The 18,111-nt window shown below is 39.4% G+C and overlaps 1 protein-coding gene across 3 annotated transcripts in view; it reads left to right on the top strand.

Annotated features, from left to right (window-relative positions):
• Positions 1–18,111, top strand: part of IRAG1 (inositol 1,4,5-triphosphate receptor associated 1) — a 96,792-nt gene that overhangs the window by 1,831 nt on the left and 76,850 nt on the right. For all 3 annotated transcript variants that reach the window (XM_067462650.1, XM_067462651.1, XM_067462649.1), the window contains exon 2: positions 15,171–15,282. The gene's annotated coding sequence lies outside the window, so the exon portion shown is untranslated. The remainder of the gene's footprint in view (positions 1–15,170; positions 15,283–18,111) is intronic.

Here is an 18,111-nt window from a genome sequence, read left to right as displayed (position 1 = left end):
AAAGCAGGCCCACACTTCCCATTGAAATACTAATAAGTTTATATTTGTTAAAATTGTTCTTCGTTTTAATTATTGTATTGTTTTAAAGGATTTTTTGCACTACAAATAAAATGGGTGTTTGTTTTTTTCAAATTATAATCTGGCCCTCCAATAGTTTGAGGGTCTGTGACCTGGCCCTCTGTTTAAAAAGTTTGAGGACCCCTGACTTAAATCTTTCAAGATAAAAAAGAGATGCCTTTAGCACTTACTGTAAGTTCTGCAATCATCTATGTTACTATTTTATTTCTAAAATGTATACTGCATGTTGCCAATGCAAACCTTGATTGGTGGAATCAACTAACAGAACACAAAACTCAAAAGTACTCATTATGTTTGGTTAAGTGTTACAGTATGGTCCTTAGTCCTTTAATGCTTATGAGAGCTAGAAAGCATGATGTTTCTTAAGTGTACTGTGCTTTTAAAACATTGAACATGGCTTTGGATCTCATGTTACAAGAAAGATAGGATAAAAATAAAATAAATTCCTCTGTTGTCTTTTTCTGTCTAGTTTTTAGGAAGCATTGGCAGGGATGCCTTGTGGACCAAGCAAGTTTTCAGAGCAATGTATCCCCTGTTCCCTAATCTATAAACTGCTGTAGTGTGATAGCATCATTCCAAAGATATACAGCTGTATAAAATCCACATTGAACTAGATTATATGGCAGTGTAGACTCAGGGCCCTTCCACACAGCCATATAACCCAGGATATCAAGGCAGAAAATCCCACATCTGCTTTGAACTGGGTTATCTGAGTCCACACTGTCATATATTCCAGTTCAAAGCAGAAAATGTGGGGTTTTACTCAGCTGTGTGGAAGGGGCCTAAGATAACCCAGTTCAAAGCACATTGTGGACTGATCTCGTATATGGTTGTGTGGAAGGGCCCTAAGATGGCAACCAAGCAATGGTATGAGTGTAAACATCCAAGATAGAAACTGGTTGATTTCAAATCTGTAACTGTGACATTTGACAGATTGTTTATATTCATACATTTATTAGTACAAAGAATCCAGTCTAGACTGTAGCCAGGATCTGGGGGCCCTTCCATACAGTCATATAACCCAGAATATCAGGGCAGAAAATCTCACAATATGTGCTTTATTTATTTATTTACTTACTTACTTTATTTATATACTGCTTTTCTCAGCCCTCAGGCGACTCAAAGCGGTGAACAACATCAATACAAAACATCACGAGACAAGTATAGGGCAATTAAAAACAACTGTAACATAAATCATTAAACATCCGTATAACAATCATTAGCGGCTCAACAGTAAAATCAGAATCCAGTCTCATCATCCATTATTCCGTATTCCTATGTTCAATTACACTGTTAAATCAAATGCTTGTTCGAATAGCCAAGTCTTCACTTTCCTCCGAAATGCCAGCAGGGAGGGGGCCAATCTGATATCTGCAGGCAGGGCATTCCACAGCTGAGGGGCCACCACTGAGAAGGCCCTGTCTCTCGTCCCTGCCAAGCGCGCCTGTGATGCAGGCAGGACCGAGAGCAGGGCCTCCCCAGACGATATTAGTGTCCTAGCCGGTTCATAGAAGGAGATGCGTTCGGAGAGGTAAGTAGGACAGAACCGTTTAGGGCTTTATAGGCCAACAGCAGCACTTTGAATTGTGCCCGGTAGCAAACTGGCAGCCAGTGGAGCTGGCGCAACAGAGGAGTAGTATGCTCCCAGAGTGCCGCTCCTGTTAGCAACCTGGCTGCCAAACGCTGGACCATTTGAAGCTTCCGAGCAGTCTTCAAAGGCAACCCCACGTAGAGAGCGTTGCAGTAGTCTATACGGGATGTAACCAGAGCGTGGACTACCATGGCCAAGTCAGACTTCCCAAGGTACGGGCGCAGCTGGCGCACAAGTTTTAACTGTGCGAATGCTCCCCTGGTCACCGCTGAAACCTGGGGCTTTGAACTGGGTTTTCTGAGTCCACACTGTGATATATTCCAGTTAAATGCAGAAAATGTGAGATTATCCAGTTGTGTGGAAGGGGTCTGTGTTATACATCTACCTCTTTTTATATACAGGTAGTCCCCAAGTTACAAACAAGATAGGTTATTTCAGTTTGTACTTAAGATGAATTTGTTTGAAAGTTGGAACAGATACATTGTTAAGTGTAACTCCAGACAGACAGACAGACAGACACATAGATGTTTTGGGTAGCAAAAGGAAGGGTTAACACACTTGTGGTGTTTGTTTTGCTGTCTGAGCCCCTGTTCAGGAGATTTCACCTCTCTTTCTGTCCCTCTGATAATTGGATTTTGAAAAAAAAGGCCTGTTCTGGAAACAAGGATTGGTGATAAAGCTTCAGTGGAACCACCTTTTCAACATAATACCTCTTTCAGAGTGAATTTCCCTTCCTAGGGGAAGATTTCTCTCACTTCCTGTTGTCTCACTCCTGTTCTTAACTATGAGTCATTTTTCAGTCAGATGTTTGTAACTTGGGGACTGCCTGTATTATATCTAATTGTCCCATACCTTATTTGAAAAAATATTGTGGCAGTGCCAGCTTGCACAATTGGTTTGGGGCTTTTTATGCATATTACATCCTCCATTATAATCTTGCTTTCTATTCCTGCCTAGGCTTTACTTTCAGATCAGGGTATGCCATTATTAGTGAAAATATGTCCTTTTAAATACTCCTTGTCATGTGATAATAGGAGAGATTTCAATGCTAGTTGCCTTTCTCTGCTATTTCCATTTTGCAAAATAGTAACATATCTAATGTCAGAAAGTTAGGGAAAAAATTATTTCTGCCATGCTGCACTATACAAGATAATTATTTATTTGCTTCAATTATTTTCACCCTTCTCTCACAAATTATGCTCAACATGGTTTACAATAAAATAGTACACATACAGTTTGTAAAATGAAATACGTACATAAAAGCCGAATAAACAGAAGAATCTTTCTGTGGGCATCCCTATGTAATGTCACTCTATATTGTCATGAGAAGCCGCCATAATAGCTCAGAAACCCTAAAGGAGCCTAGTGTAGAAGCAGATTGCATGAATCTGAATCACCACCAGTTATAATGTTTAAATTATAAGCATGACAGCTGATTAGACATAAGATGTGGAGCACCATCTGCTTCTTATTTTCTGTTGTGATGCAGTTTAGTGAAATGAGGAAAAACATGGACTTGAGTCCAAATTACATACCTGGGTATCTGTAATTGCCAAATATGGGCATGGTAATTAGATAGACAGGAAGAATGGAATGATAGCAGGGCAGTACTGGAGCTGGCATTTGGATTTCCCATCAAATGATGCCTAGGAAATGGTTCTGAGATACAACTATTTTGAAGCATTGCCACTGGTTACAACAGACATGGACAAAGCGCAGCCCTCCATATGTTGAATTGCTACCACAAAGATTCCTCATTATAGATTCCTTTCTTTGGGCTGATTAGAGTTATAAATCAACATCTGGGGATTCAAATTTTTCCCACCTTACTGGAAACTTATTCAGTGCCATAGAATGAGATGCCACAAATATGCCAATTACCATTCTGTTCCCTTTGTTGTCTAACACCACTAAATTAGTTGATATGGCATGGGACATGTCTGTCTTCACTAATGGCCCGGATGCAGTTGAACAAGTTGAAATCCTTGCATGGTGAAGCATTGTTTGTCAGTAGAAAGTCTGGCTTGTGGATCAAAATTTATCATATTTCGGAAGAGATTGTGCTTCCCTCAAAAGGTTGGATCCTTACTCTGTAGGGGCTCCTAGTCATAATAGAATCATAGAGTTGAAAGAGACCTCGTGGGCCATTCAGTCCAACCTTCTGCCAAGAAGCAGGAACATCGTTCCGTTCCTAGGTTTCCAGGTGACAACATTGGCGAGAACAATGTTTGTACAATTATATCTAATGCTCTAGCTCAAACCTTTTCTAAGTCTGCTTCATTTGGTGATAGTAGTCATCCAACGCCTAACCACATTATCACATTGAGAAGTCGTAGTCGTAGGACATTTCAGCCTCTTTTCAAGCATGGAGAGGCACTGAGCTCATCACATGAGTTTAACTACTTCTGGCTCCATGGTTGAAAAAAGGCAGGAGTGTCCTGTAAGGAGGGAACTCTGGCAATTGACCTCATCACATTGAGAAATTTTTCCCTCGTAGCACACTTCAGCCTCTTTTCAAACATAGAGAGGCACAGAGCTCATCACAAGTTCAAGGGTTGAAAAGAGGCAGAAATGTCCTGAAAGGAGGGAATTCTGAAGACAGGCCAGCAATCCATGTTCAGAACTCCTACCTCTTATTGTACTTTAATCCCATGGTTTCAACTGAAAAACAGGTTTCATTGCCCAGCCATCAGCAGTCCCTTGGATCCAATGGGTTTTGATGCAAAACAATAGGATCCCATGGAAAGAAATAGTTTTAACCTGGATAATTATCTCTTCTATCCTATGGGGTTTGGGGCAGATCTGTGTGATCCTGTGGGAAAAAAATGCTTTTACCCTGAATCACTGTCTCTTGTATCCTATAGGGTTTGGGGCTGAACAATTTTAACCCATTGGAAAGAAGCAGTTTTAAACTGGTGTTCATCTCCTTTAATGTAAGGGGCTTTTGGCAGAGCAAGGGATCTCTTGGTTTGTGGATACTGTTGTTTCTCCTGATTAAAAAAGTAATACTGATCTTGTGATGAATGTATTGCCAGTTCTTAAGTTTCCACGTTTGAGTGTGATGGGGAAGCAGAACTTGAAATGGGACTACTGATGATATAAGCGGAACGATTCTCTACCTTGAAGGGACGGTCACCCATGCTTTCCCCTCTCAGTGTGATGAGGTCATTAGTTACATCATCTTGACTACTGCAATTTGATATGCATGAGATTACCCTTGAATCAGAACTGGAAGTATACATCTTTTAATGCAGAATATGCAGCTAAGCTGTTAACTTTTACACAGTTTTAAAATTATATTATTAGAATACAGAACGTTCCTGTACTGGTTGCCAGCTGTTTTCCAAACTTAATTTTTACTGTGATAGTAATCTTTAAAGTCCGAAACATGATTTGGCCATTGAAGGAGCCAGCTGTCTAGTCATCCAGTTTGCATAGTCATTATGCTCTCAGCTCTCTGGAAACATCATTATTTGGAAAAGCTTTCTTGGACACTGAGGCTCCATCTACACTGCCATATAACATCCAAGTTATTTGCTTTGAACTGGATTATGTGGCAGTGTAGATGCCAATGGATTATCTGCTTTGATAATCTGGATTACAGGGCAGTGTATCACCAACCTTAGGAGAAGACTTTCCCAAGTATCTCCCCAAATTTTGCGATGTATTAATCGCTGCAGAATCGGTTTGTTCCCACTCATCCTGTTTTTAGGAAAAGTGCTTATGTATCTTTTAATTTTGTCTTTCAGTGGGTTTTTTTTACTGATCTCATTATTTTACCAGTATTCATATTGCTTTTGTTACTTTATACTTTGTTATTTTTTTCTCTGTGATTTATTAAGTGTTTTCATAAAAATGCAATATAATAATATAGCAGAACACAAACTTCTTTATACTTACAACTTCATTTCAAAAGCTGAGCAATACTCAACAAATGTCTTAATCAGTTAGCTAATATTTTGTCTCTATTTTGAAGGACAAATGTATATATTATTTGGAGAACAGTTGACTACATAATCAATGAGAAAGCATAATTAAATGGAGACAAGTTAGGAACAAGCTTTAATAAGATTTTATGCAAGGAGACTCTTTGTGTCTGTGCTGAGACTTCTAAAGAAGCATAAGATCTTTATCACATCTCTGTACCTTACCTACACTTACTACATTTTCCTCTTCCCCTTTCTTTGTTCAGTCCTCATAACATTGTCTGTTTCAGGCTGCAATTTGGGTGTTTTGCCTGTTTAATTCTGGAGGACCTTTCATGGTGCAATGAATAATAGGATTTGTATACATCAGGATTGGCATTAGCTCTTTATGGCGTTTGTAAAAAGCATAGTAGCTGGCAGAGGTTACACTAATGTACTGCTCTAGCAGGATCCTGTCTTGACAGATTTCTGTCTACTGCAAAGCTGGTTACACCTTCTAATAAGAAGGTAGTTATGTTCAGTGATGTACACATTACTATCCTCTTGTAGCAGATATAACTAGCCAAGAGAGAGAGAGATGTGCTTTTCTCTCTCTCCACTTAATATCCATTCACAGCTCCTTATATAATCTGGGAAAAGATTCAGTTACAAATATGATTTGCAGATAGCCTTAACTTAAAGCTCTTCACAAATAAATTGTGTTTTCATGAAGAGCGTGTTACAGTAATCTAGATGGGATGTAATGAAGGCATGTACCACTGTGGCCAGATCTAACTTCCAAAGGAACGAGAGCAGTTGGCGCACACGTTTTAATTGTGCAATGGCCCTCTTGGCCACCAATGACATCTGAGCCTCCACGTTCAGTGCTGAGTCCAGGAGTACCCCTGTGGACCTGTGTCTTCAGAGGGAATGTAACCCAATCCAGCACAGGCTGGATCCTTATTCCCTGATCTGCCTTCTGACTGACCAGGAATACCTCTGTCTTGCCTGGATTAAGTCTCAATGTGTTTTCACTCATCCACTCCATTACTGATGCCAGACACTGGTTTAGGGTGGAAAGCTTTCTTGGCATTAGGTGGAAAGGAGTTGTAGAGTTGGGTGTCATCTGCATATAGGTGTCACCGTACTCCAAAACTCTGGATGACCCCTCCCAGTGGTTTCATGTATATATTAAACAGTATGGGGGACAAAATGGAACCCCGAGGAACCCCACAGGTCAATGGCTAGAGGTTTGAACAGGAGTCACCTAGCACCACCTTCTGGGTACTGCCCTCCAGGAAGGACCAGAACCACTATAAAACAGTGCCTCCCAATCTCATCCCGTTTTGAATGCTGCTCAAAACTCAGAAACACATAGTAATTGTTGATAAAAGGGTAACCCTTTCTAAAACAGACATGTGTCATACTTTTCATTATGTAGTGTTTGTGTCAGTGTTTTATTGCCAACAATGTATTTGTCTTCTTCTGCTTTCAAGATCCAATTCAAGTATTTGTGTTGCTTTTTGCTCCTGAATTCCCCAAATGGCAGGGTGCAGCAGGACCGCTTTTTATAAAAGCTTCAGCTGTTTTTAGAGAACAGTGGAGAAATACAAATTTAAAGTTCTTGTAATAAATTTGTACTATACAGGCTGAGGAGATGGCAAGCAAACCAGCTCAGAACTAGCTCCAAATAATTCCTTGTCTGCTTTTGCCAATCAAAACAACTACAGCTGATTTGTTCTTGGCCAAAAGCAAGCTGTGCGGATGGTCATCAACAACTTTTAGTGCCTTGATCAGATAGAGTAGTTTGTTTGAATAGAAATCCATAGTAAGGCTCCTATGAAATCCCACTTTTAAAAAAGCTACATGGGACCGTTTTTGTGCAAGGAGCTACTCAAACACTTTCCTCCCTGTGGTGGAGGACAAAGCGCCTTTTGGTGCTTCACCTCCCCTTTGGGAGGAAAATAGGTGTGGCCTGCCATGCGATGTGTGATGGCACATGGCAGGCCCCATCCAAGCCATGAAGTAAAGCAGCAAAATGGGGTGGTTTTGCCCTGTGTGAAGAGGTCCTTAGTCTTTTGGAAGCAGCTGAACAAGGCGTCTTACCCATTAGAATATTGTTGACTCTTTGTATAAGAGCTGAAATCATTTCCTTTAGTCAAATGTTGATGGTTGTGTGGCATCTCGTGATGCCTAGTAATTTGTATTATTCCCAACCAAAAGACATTTGGTCTAAACAGAAAGCTAAACAAGTCCTACGAATTTCTGAGCAGCTCCTGCTTGACATATTTATGTTTTGGAGCTGGTTTAGAAACAGCATTACTGTATATGGAACAACTAAGTCTTTTTTTCCCCCGGCAGTGCAAACCACCATGACACACGAGTCTTCTCCTTCCAAACAAAGTATATGTTTGCTTATAAGTTCAGCATACATTTAATGATATTTTCTTCAGATCAAACATTTAGGATTAATGTATGCATTTCAACTGGAAAGAGTATGTTCATAACTTGAAGAATGCAATATATTAAAAATGTTCTTGCTGAACCTTATCACATATATTATATTGCATATTTCATATTATTAGTTATATTGTGATTATATATCAGTCAATAGAAGAAAAGAAAGTAAAATGCTTTACCTGCTTCTTGGAGTGGTAATAATGATGTTCCAATTTAATGTTGCGTAGTTCCTATTATTTAATTTAGTAATCTTATACTGTTTAAGGTAATCTAGTAATAATTTTCCCTTTTTTAGGCAGGAGACTATACAGTGGAATGACTCTTCTTTCTCCTATTTCTTTCTCTACATTCCAAGGTTCTTATAAAAGATACGCATACAGACTAACAAGGTGATGCTTTTGAATACTGAGGCTACTCCTTAAGTCCCCTTGTTTAGCTGAGACCTGAATGGGGGACGACAGGGGGTTGCACTGATTGTTTCATCATTACCGGTACCAGCTCTCCAGCATCAAATACTATGCTTTCATTTACACAGAAATATCATTATGAGTACTGGCTCCAAAATGCTTTACTTTTTTTAGTACATCGGATTTCTGTTTTTCTGTTTACTGATAAGTGCACCTTTTCTGGCTGGAGTGTCTCTCTTGGCCCTTCTCTCTCTCTCACTTGCTCTGTCTTGAGTGTCTCTCGTAGCTGCTTTGAATTTTACAGGATGAATACCATACCATGTTCTGTACCATCCTCCCACCATCACCACCTTGTATCTGCTGCTCTGAATATAAAAGCACATGCCAATGTGACAACCAAGAAGCTGCTATAAAAAGTCTGCTGCTCTGTTTAAATGCCTACACTTTTTGTTACTATGGCAATTACATTCTTCAACTGATGTGAGACTTGACAATAGCTGATTGCCATCCATTTCTTGGACAGGAAGTTTCCTTAGAGCAATTTTTATTAGGACAGTATGCTCCCATTATTTGCTATGTTTTACAACTTGAATTTTAGGTGCTTCAGGCTGAATAGACTCATTGAAATCAACTGGACTTGCTTTTTGAATGGTTTACACTTCTTTTATATTTAAAAATGTACTGTGTGCAAACTCCAAAGCCATAAATGGGGAAACGCAGGGGATGGAGTTGGAAGCAACAGATTTTTGTATTCCTTTCCTCAGTGTTGCATGTTGTAGACCAACAGCATGATATGAACATATCTACTTGAAATAAATCCCACTGAGTTCAGTGGGATATACTTCCAGGTAAATGGTTATAGAATTTCAGTCTTAAACTTGTTCTCTTCCCCTCCCTGCAATCCTGTGATAAAAGTAGAACAAACTGGAGACTTATCTAATTCCCTATGTATGAACCTAGAGGTCCCAAACTGGCAGAGCCAAGGTAGAGCGATACCTTGAGTTAAGAGTTTAATTTGTTCTGTGACCAAGCTCTTAACTCAAATCACTTTAGGTTCAAAACGAATGTTCCCACTGAAATGCTATTAATCCATTTAAATGCACATTCACATGGAACAATAAAAAAAGAAATATCAACTTTAAAATGGTAGAGAAGCACAAAGTTGTGACAAAGAAGCACATTTAAGGCAACAAAATGTGTGTTGGCCAGTGTAACAGCAAGGCAAACCCTATACATTCACATGGAACAATAAAAAAGATCAGCTTCAAAATGGTGTAAGCACATGGTATAAGTTGTGGCAAGGAAGCACAAAGTGAAAAGGCAGAAGCATCATTTTCTTCATATTGTATACATTCCAGCCTCCTCTCCTCTGTTGCTCTCTCTCCCTCGCTCTCTTCATGAAGCCAAACATACCAGGACTAAAAACCACACCAAATCAACTAAGCCAAAGTTCTTCAAATCAGACAAGCAAACAGCAATCTCCCAAAGTGTACAAGATCACGAGGCACAGAGGCTACTCCCTCGAAACCCTAAAGCTAAGTACTCTTGCACTGGCACTCCTTCTGGTGCTGGCATTTCCTCCCTTTATGGCTACCCATCTAGTCATTTGTAGGAGAGCAGAGCATGTTTTTATAGTGTCCCAAGGAAGGCTTTTCATTTTCCTAACAGCATTGAGCCAAATAAACAGTGGGTTTTGTTCCTTGAGGTTTTCTCTTCTTTTTTCAATGGACCAATGCTTTTTTTGCCCAGTCTCAGTAGCACTTGCCTTCAGTCTGTCAGAATGACTTGTTGTGTAGTCTAGGTTTCCTATCAAAGTATTATTTCATCCCATAAGCAACACAGCATTCAGAATGACACTATAAATGGTGTGGTTGGATGAATACTAAAAAACATTTCAAGATATCTATGTAATTTTGAAATCCCCAGTCATTTGTGGAGACATAAGGGCAATATGCACCCTGAAGAACTTAAACTACTGAAGCCACCAAGAACTTCCACAAATGTACAAACTATTTCATCAAATGAGACGAGCCTTCTGGAATGCTGGAGAAAACAGCCAGCACGCCAAGATGTAACGAGAACTGATAACCACTACTGTTTTAGAATAAAGTTGTCAGACCTTTCATTGCTGTATCAGATTAATCACTGCTTTTTCTGGTGTGTAACAGAAATAGAAACCGTCCAAACTTTTTGTGTATCAGGAATATTCATCTGTTTTCCTGACAAAATAACATGAGTGGTAGGAACTACCCCCGTGAGAGTACACTGCTTCAGGAGCATCTCCTTCCTTTTGCCAGTCTTCATAGTCCTACTACCATAACTAAACACACCACAAGCCTAACCATAGGCCTGGACTCTTCTAAAAAGGTTGGTTTGTTTACTATATTTTTGTTGTGCACCTTCAAGCAATTTCTGAATTTTGGAGGCCCTAAGGTGAACCACACACAAGGTTCTCTTGGCAAGATTTGTTCAAGGGGGATTTACCATTGACTTCTTCTTGAGCTCAGAGATTGTGACTTGCCCAAGGTCGCCCAATGAGTTTCCATGGCAAAGCAGGGATTTTAATCCCGTTCTTCTGGAGTCCTGTTCTATCACTCAAACCATCTCAACCACTGGCTAAAAACAGATGAGAAACTCACACCTGGGCACACAGAAGGCACTGAACAGACTGCACTCTAATACCACGAGATGCAGAGCCAATCTTAAGAAATGGGGCTACAACGTGGAATCCACGACATGCGAGTGTGGAGAAGAACAAACCACAGACCACCTTCTACGATGCAGTCTGTGCCCTGCCACATGCACAATGGAGGATCTTCTTACTGCAACCCCAGAGGCAGTTGAAGTGGCCAGCTTCTGGTCAAAGGAAATTTAGCATAATTTAGCCAAGTTTTTAACCTTTTTTGTGTTTTTTATACACAATAACTGTATTCTCAATTTGCTTCTGACACAATAAATAAATAGATGCTCAAACCAAATACACCACCCTTGTCTCTTTTGTATTAAATTTACTAGAAAAAGCACACATAAAGCTTTATTTACATGATAATTTGCTTATTCCTGATCCTCAAATATGCATTAAGGCTACTAGAAAGTTTCTTATGAGTTTTTATGTAGTTCTTGCTGTACTTGTTCTTTTGCGAGCTGTTTGAAATATTTTTGGCCTCCAGTGCATCACATGACTTTACGAAGAAGGAGAGGCAAAATATAATCTCATTCATTTGTATTAAAACGTTATCTCACTTAGTTCGCAGATCAAATGGGCAAAAACGTGGGCATGAACACCACTGGAAAGCCCAACCACCATTTTCTCAGTTTATAGCAACTGTTGTGGTCCAGGGAAACCAAGCAATTTGTTGAGCAAACAGTTGAAACTTTGTGAAAACAGGCCTTTGGTCAAAGAACTCTTGGATGAACCAGAACTGATGCCACTAAAAATAAATAAGCGATGTGGGACAACTATTTTAACATTTTCATTGTAATCCCAGTGGTATTCTCTGATCTCCAAACCCATGGGCAGCTGGCCAAATTACATACTCTTGTAGAGCTGGCTCTCTCAAATTATCTTTTGAAAGTGGTCTGCACTTTGCCCTTATGTAAATTAATGTAATTTTTGGCAAGAGCTTCCTTGGCTTTAAAATTTCAAGTGCTATGTGTTAGTGGAAGCTGCACAGTTTCAAACTAATACATTACGTCACCTGTGAGTGTTTTTATGATATGTGATTGGTTATCTCTATTGTCAAACAGTAGTCATAGAAGTAATTGACTGTCACAGTTTGAAAGGAGAACTCATGTTTTAATCTGGGCCATTACTTCATGTGAGATACAGTGTAATTATCCCTTATCCAAAATGCTTTGGACAAAAAAAAATGGGGTCTACATGTCTTGTGAATAATTTGGTTCTACCCCTTTAATTTGTTTTGCCTTAAAGTGTTATAATTTCACCCATGAAGTCAAAGTAAACCAACTATTTATTTATTGTATCAGGAGCAAACCAAACAATTGCATTGTATTTTTAAAACAAAACAAAACACAAAGTTTGAAAACTTGGCATTGTACTAAATGTCATTTGACCAGTAGCTGGCCACTTGGAGTGCCTCTGGTGTTGCTATAAGAAGGTCCTCCATTGTGTATGTGGCAGGGCTCAGACTGCATTGTAATAGGTGGTTTGTGGTTTGCTCTTCTCCACATTTGCATGTAGTGGACTCCACTTTGTAGCTCTGCATCTCGTGGTGCCAGAGCGCAGTCTGTTCAGCACCTTCCAGGTCACCCAATTTTCTGTGTGCCCAGGAGGAAGTCTCTCATTTGGTATCAGCTATTGATTGGGGTTCTGGGTTTTAGCCTGCCACTTTTGGATTTTCGCTTGCTGTGGTGTTCCAGCTAGTGTCTTTGTAGATCTTAGGAAACTATTTCTTGATTTAAGGTGTTAGCATGCTGGTTGATATCCGAACAGGGGATGGGCCAGAGGTGTCACTGCCTTGGTTCTTTCACTATTGGTTGCTACATCCCAGTGGATGTCAGGTGGTACAATACTGGCTAAACAGTGTAATTTCTCCAGTGGTGTAGGGCGCAGATACCCGTGATAATGCGGCATGTCTCATTAAGAGCCACATCCACTGTTTTAGCATGGTGAGATGTGCTCTACACTGGGCATGCATACTCAGCAGCAGAGTAGCAAAGCGCAAGGGCAGATGTCTTCACTAGTAAACCATACGTGATCAAGTTCCCATACTATGGTTTGAAAATAGTTGTGATCTTTTTTTTTTGGGGGGGGGGGTCATTATAGAATCATAGAATAATACAGTTGGAAGAGACCACATGGGCCATCTAGTCCAACCCCCTCCCAGAACAACTTCTTGTTGCATTTTTTTTGTCAGCAATTATTCTGCAGTTGCTTTTACAGAAATTGTTATATTTTCTACTGCCATATACATGAATAGAGGGGACGATGGACAATAATGGGACCTTTAAATGTCAGAAATTCAGTCTGTGAACATTTATACTAAGCACAAGATAAATATAATCATCATAGCATCAGTAATGGTGATAAAATTAGCATAGTGAAGCTGGGAAGACTGGGTTAAATGGGATACAAGTTCTGGAATCAAGTTTTCTGATAATTTTTAGTCATGCAATTTAATATTGGAATGTATTAACATACTGGCAATATGTTTAGATGATAATAACAATTTTTAATATGTAGGCTAAGAAACTAAGAGAAGCATATGATCAATAGCAATTGTAAACAGACAATTTGCAATTTAGCAAACATTTTCTTCAAAAATTCCTTTGGAAGGGCAATGTGATGGGGGCATACACTTTCCATGTGGGAGGGTTTTAGAATTTGAGTTTGGATATATGTGTTTTATACAAAGATCAAGAAAATGGACTCTGTAACAGGCATTTCTTATTTTTTCTGAATTTTTGAGGATCTTTGTAAGAAAGACAGAGAATTCCTGACTACAAAAAGTGCCCACAAGATTTAGAATCTTTAAAAAAGTTATTTGTGCCTCAATATGTGGTCTCTTAAGCCCACAATTTTGTCTGACATGCCCCTTCCCAAGTTGCAAGCAACTTTACACACACAAATGCTGCACATGGGTAAAAATACAGTGGTTTTGCCCCCATAACCCCCAGCACCTAACATTTCCCAACCTTTAAAAAAAACCCAGCATCTGCTGAAAATCAGTTGCAATGAAAGCAGTAGCATCAGGCATGCCAAGAGGTAAAAAATGCTTTCAAGACACTTCCACAGTTGTCCGTCCCTGCCATAGAGAATGTCTGATAGTATCTTCTTGTATTTCATGCATTCTTGATCCACTTTTTGCCATCTCTCTCTCTAGCAGGGATGCCAAAACCATTATGGTTGTCTTCAAAGGGCCGTTTGCAGGCCCGTAGCCAGGATTTCGTTTGGGGGGGGGGGCTGAATGTTTTTCAGGGGAGGTTTCGGGAGGGGGGCTGAGTTTCGGGGGGGGGGTTCATCTCAGTGAAAGAGGGTCTACCCTAGCAAACCTTTTGTATTGTTACCCCAATACCCCCATGCATATGGGATATATTGAGTATAGTGATCAGATCATGATATGAATAAACATAACAGTTTAAGTAATGCACCAGTAAGGCCTTTTCGCGAACCACCATGAGAATTTCGGGGGGGGGGGCTGAAGCCCCCCAAGGCCCCCCCCCCTCGGCTACATGCCTGGCTGTTTGTGATTGTAAGGCTGTATAAATGTTACTATGTTGCCCTTGTGGGCCACAGAAAATGACATGGTGAGGCAGATTTGACCCACAGAACTTGCGTTTCACACATGATCTCTCTGTTTTGTCTGTCTGCCTCTCTCTCCCGCCTCCCCTCCATATTCCCTTCCTGTTCATAAAGGCAGAGTATTCCCACCTTGGACTATTTTTCAGTTTACCAGTATACAACTGAGAGAACTTCTTGCTTCTGACAAAGAAGTCTCCAGTCAACAAAAGTTTACATCATAATATAAATCTTCAGACCTTTAAGATGCTATAAAAGTATTGGGGCAATCATTCTGAATTCATGGTCATGTCCAATGTGATGGTTATTTTGCATGGGGATTTTACTTTGGACACATGGCAGAATAACAGTTTGAAGAACTCCTTAAGTTAAACAGGATCAGGGACTTGTACTGTAATAGATCTTCTGCGCCACCTTTCATGAATTGGCAGTTGAGTAAAACTTTGTCTTTTTTTAAAACTCTAAAACAGGAGGGAGCTATTTGATGTAAGTCAACATTTACAAGTTATTTTCCCTGTGTGACTTCCACTACAACATACCTCGTTTACAATGAAGATTCCAGGATTGAGACATTTCTCATAGGTAAGAGCAAATTAATTGTTATATAATATGTATAAAACCGGAAATGGGTGAGGGGTGAAGGAATCCAACAGCACATTTCTGAGTATCTGGCCTATTTCAGCATGAGGCTTCGTGGACATGAATCCACTTCTTTAGATGCATAGATGGATTAAAGTAAAGCCACAGGTATAGTAGGGTTATAGGTTTAAGAGGAATGAGGATAATGCAGGTCATAAACATTGGGGATGCTATATAAGACAAGGCCTACTCTGTAGTTCTAAGATATGAAATAAGCAATTAAAAGAATGCTTAAGAAAGTTAATACCCGAAGGAATAACTAAATAAGTTCTTAAGACATACTTAAGAACAGTGCTCCTCAAAGTGGACCAGTGCTGGCCCATGTGCCACTGGGTGTTGGTGCGTGGCAAGTTTTCAGGAAAGAAAGAAAAAAACAATTTAGCCAATGAGCACAATTTATTTACTTTATCAATTGAGATTTCTCCTGCTTTTTATAACAATGAGTAAAATTCCTCAAATATTTTAATCTTTTCTTTCATTAATCTGCATATTTTTTCTGATTTGTCTCTTAACTTATTTATCGTATTTTCCATTTTTTCTGTGCGGACTTTGCCAGTATTCATGATTTTTATTACTATATTCAAAGAATTCTCTCCTTAGATATATCATTTTTTTCCACTTTATTAGTCTCCATTTTATTTAATTCTTCTTTTTTATCCTTAATTTATTGTAAATTTAGTTCTTTTTATTATATACTGATTTTCCAATCTTTCTGTCTCTTTCTAATTTTTTCTTTCTTCATGTTTCTTACTTATCTTTGATACTTCTTTTATTACCAGTCCTCTAGTCACCACTTTCATTGTAATAAGGATCCTGAGATTTTTATTGTTTAGGCCCCAAATTTCTTTGCCACTGTTTTGCTAATTTACTCACAGTTTCCTCCTGTTTCAATATACCAAGATTAAATCTTCATCTTTTTATCTGATTGCAGTCTTGTTCCATTTCAATTTCTATACAAACTAGAGCATGATCAGTGATCCTTATATTACATATTTATATAAATAATAAATATTTCAGAGAATTTTAGTTATTTTTCTCTCTGGTGTTTTTCTTGTTGCTTTGTGTGATCTTTATGTTCTTTCCTTAAAGCTTGCAACTCTTCTTTTGTTTTCTACAAGTTGTTATAGTTTCAAACATTTCTTTATTCCATTTCTTCTCTGACATTAGTATTTTTTTGAAATTAGCTACAGAGCCTTTAATTTTCCAGTCTATTCTTGCTTCTAGGGCTTACGTCTGGTCTCTCAATTTCTTTTTCACTAAATCCTCTATTTTCCTTCTCTGTTTATCATTCTCAACTCTCATTAGTTCAGTCAGTGTCTTCATCCAATCTTCTCCCCTTCCCCTTGTAGGTGGCTTTAATTCTCACTGTTTAGGGTTCACTCCTTTATTATTGCTATTTTTAGCATTGTCCATGGGAGGATGCGGGTATTTAGTAGGTTGTTGTTGGGGTTTTTTTTGCGGCTTTGGGGCTTTTTGGTGGGCTCTTTGACATATTGGGTTGTCTTTGTGAGTTTGTCTCTATTTCTTCTTCCTGCTTTTGTTGTAATCTTTGCAGGCTATTGCAGAGGGTCTAATCCAGGGGTCCCCAAACTAAGGGCCAGGGGACGGATATGGCCCTCCAAGGTGATTTACCCAGCCCTCCCTCAGGGTCAACCTAAGTCTGAAATGACTTGAAAGCACACAACAACAACAACAACAACAACAATCCTATCTCATCAGCCAAAAGCAGGCCCATACTTCCCATTGAAATACTAATAAGCTTATACTTGTTGAAAATATTCTTCATTTTAATTATTGTATTGTTTTTAAGTGGTTTTTGCACTACAAATAAGATATATGCACTGTGCACAGGAATTCATTCATGTTTTTTTCAAATTATAATCTGGCCCTCCAACAGTTTGAGGGACTGTGATCTGGCCCTCTGCTTAAAAAGTTTGAGGACCCCTGATCTAATCCAACACCTTTTCTGCAGCCTTCTTTTCACTTTCAGCTGGCCATTCTCCTAATCCAGGGGGCATGGCTTAGGCGATGTGAGGTCATTTAAAACGTTCTATAAAACTAGCATACATTTTAAAAAACAGTTTTTGTAGCCCCCAGTTTTGCAGGCCTGTGATCATTTTTTGTATCACGAGTTTTTAAAACTCTAGACTGTGCTCCTTTGTCTTATATTTTTAAGTAGCATTCCACGGAGCAGGAGCCTGACACTTTTACTTGCCCAGGGCCATGGACTTCGCATCAGCCAGAGCTCCCAAATTCTGTATAATAATAATTGTTGCACCGGGGTGCTAGTGGCATATTACAGGCCAATCAAGCAATTAGCAAAGGCTAAGGTCCACAGAATATATTATAGTCTGCCCTGTGATTTAAAATAACTTTGCTGTTGAATTATTCTCAGAAGCAGATTAATTGGTGATCATCAAATTGTGTATTTATTTTTCGTTATTTGGAAACTGCATTAGCTTGATCATATGAAAGTTCTTTCTCACTATCAACATTAGTTGGGGGGGGGGTTATAGTGGCAGCTAGCACACGACAAATTAGGTTTGGAGAGCCTTGGGGAGGCGGGGATTCAGATGTTTTGGACTGTTGTTGTTTATTCGTTCAGTCACTTCCAACTCTTTGTGACCTCATGAACCATCCCACGCCAGAGCGCCATGTCGGCCGTCACCTCCCCCAGCTCCTTCAGAGTCAAGCCAGTCACTTCAAGGATACCATCCATCCATCTTGCCCTTGGTTGGCCCTTCTTCCTTTTTTCTCCATTTTCCCCAGCAT

Source organism: Anolis sagrei, chromosome 1, assembly GCF_037176765.1.
Source record: "Anolis sagrei isolate rAnoSag1 chromosome 1, rAnoSag1.mat, whole genome shotgun sequence".
NCBI classification, from domain to species: domain Eukaryota; kingdom Metazoa; phylum Chordata; class Lepidosauria; order Squamata; family Dactyloidae; genus Anolis; species Anolis sagrei.
The sequence above is the reverse complement of the archived record's forward strand: the minus strand, read 5'-3'. Positions and strand labels throughout refer to the sequence as shown.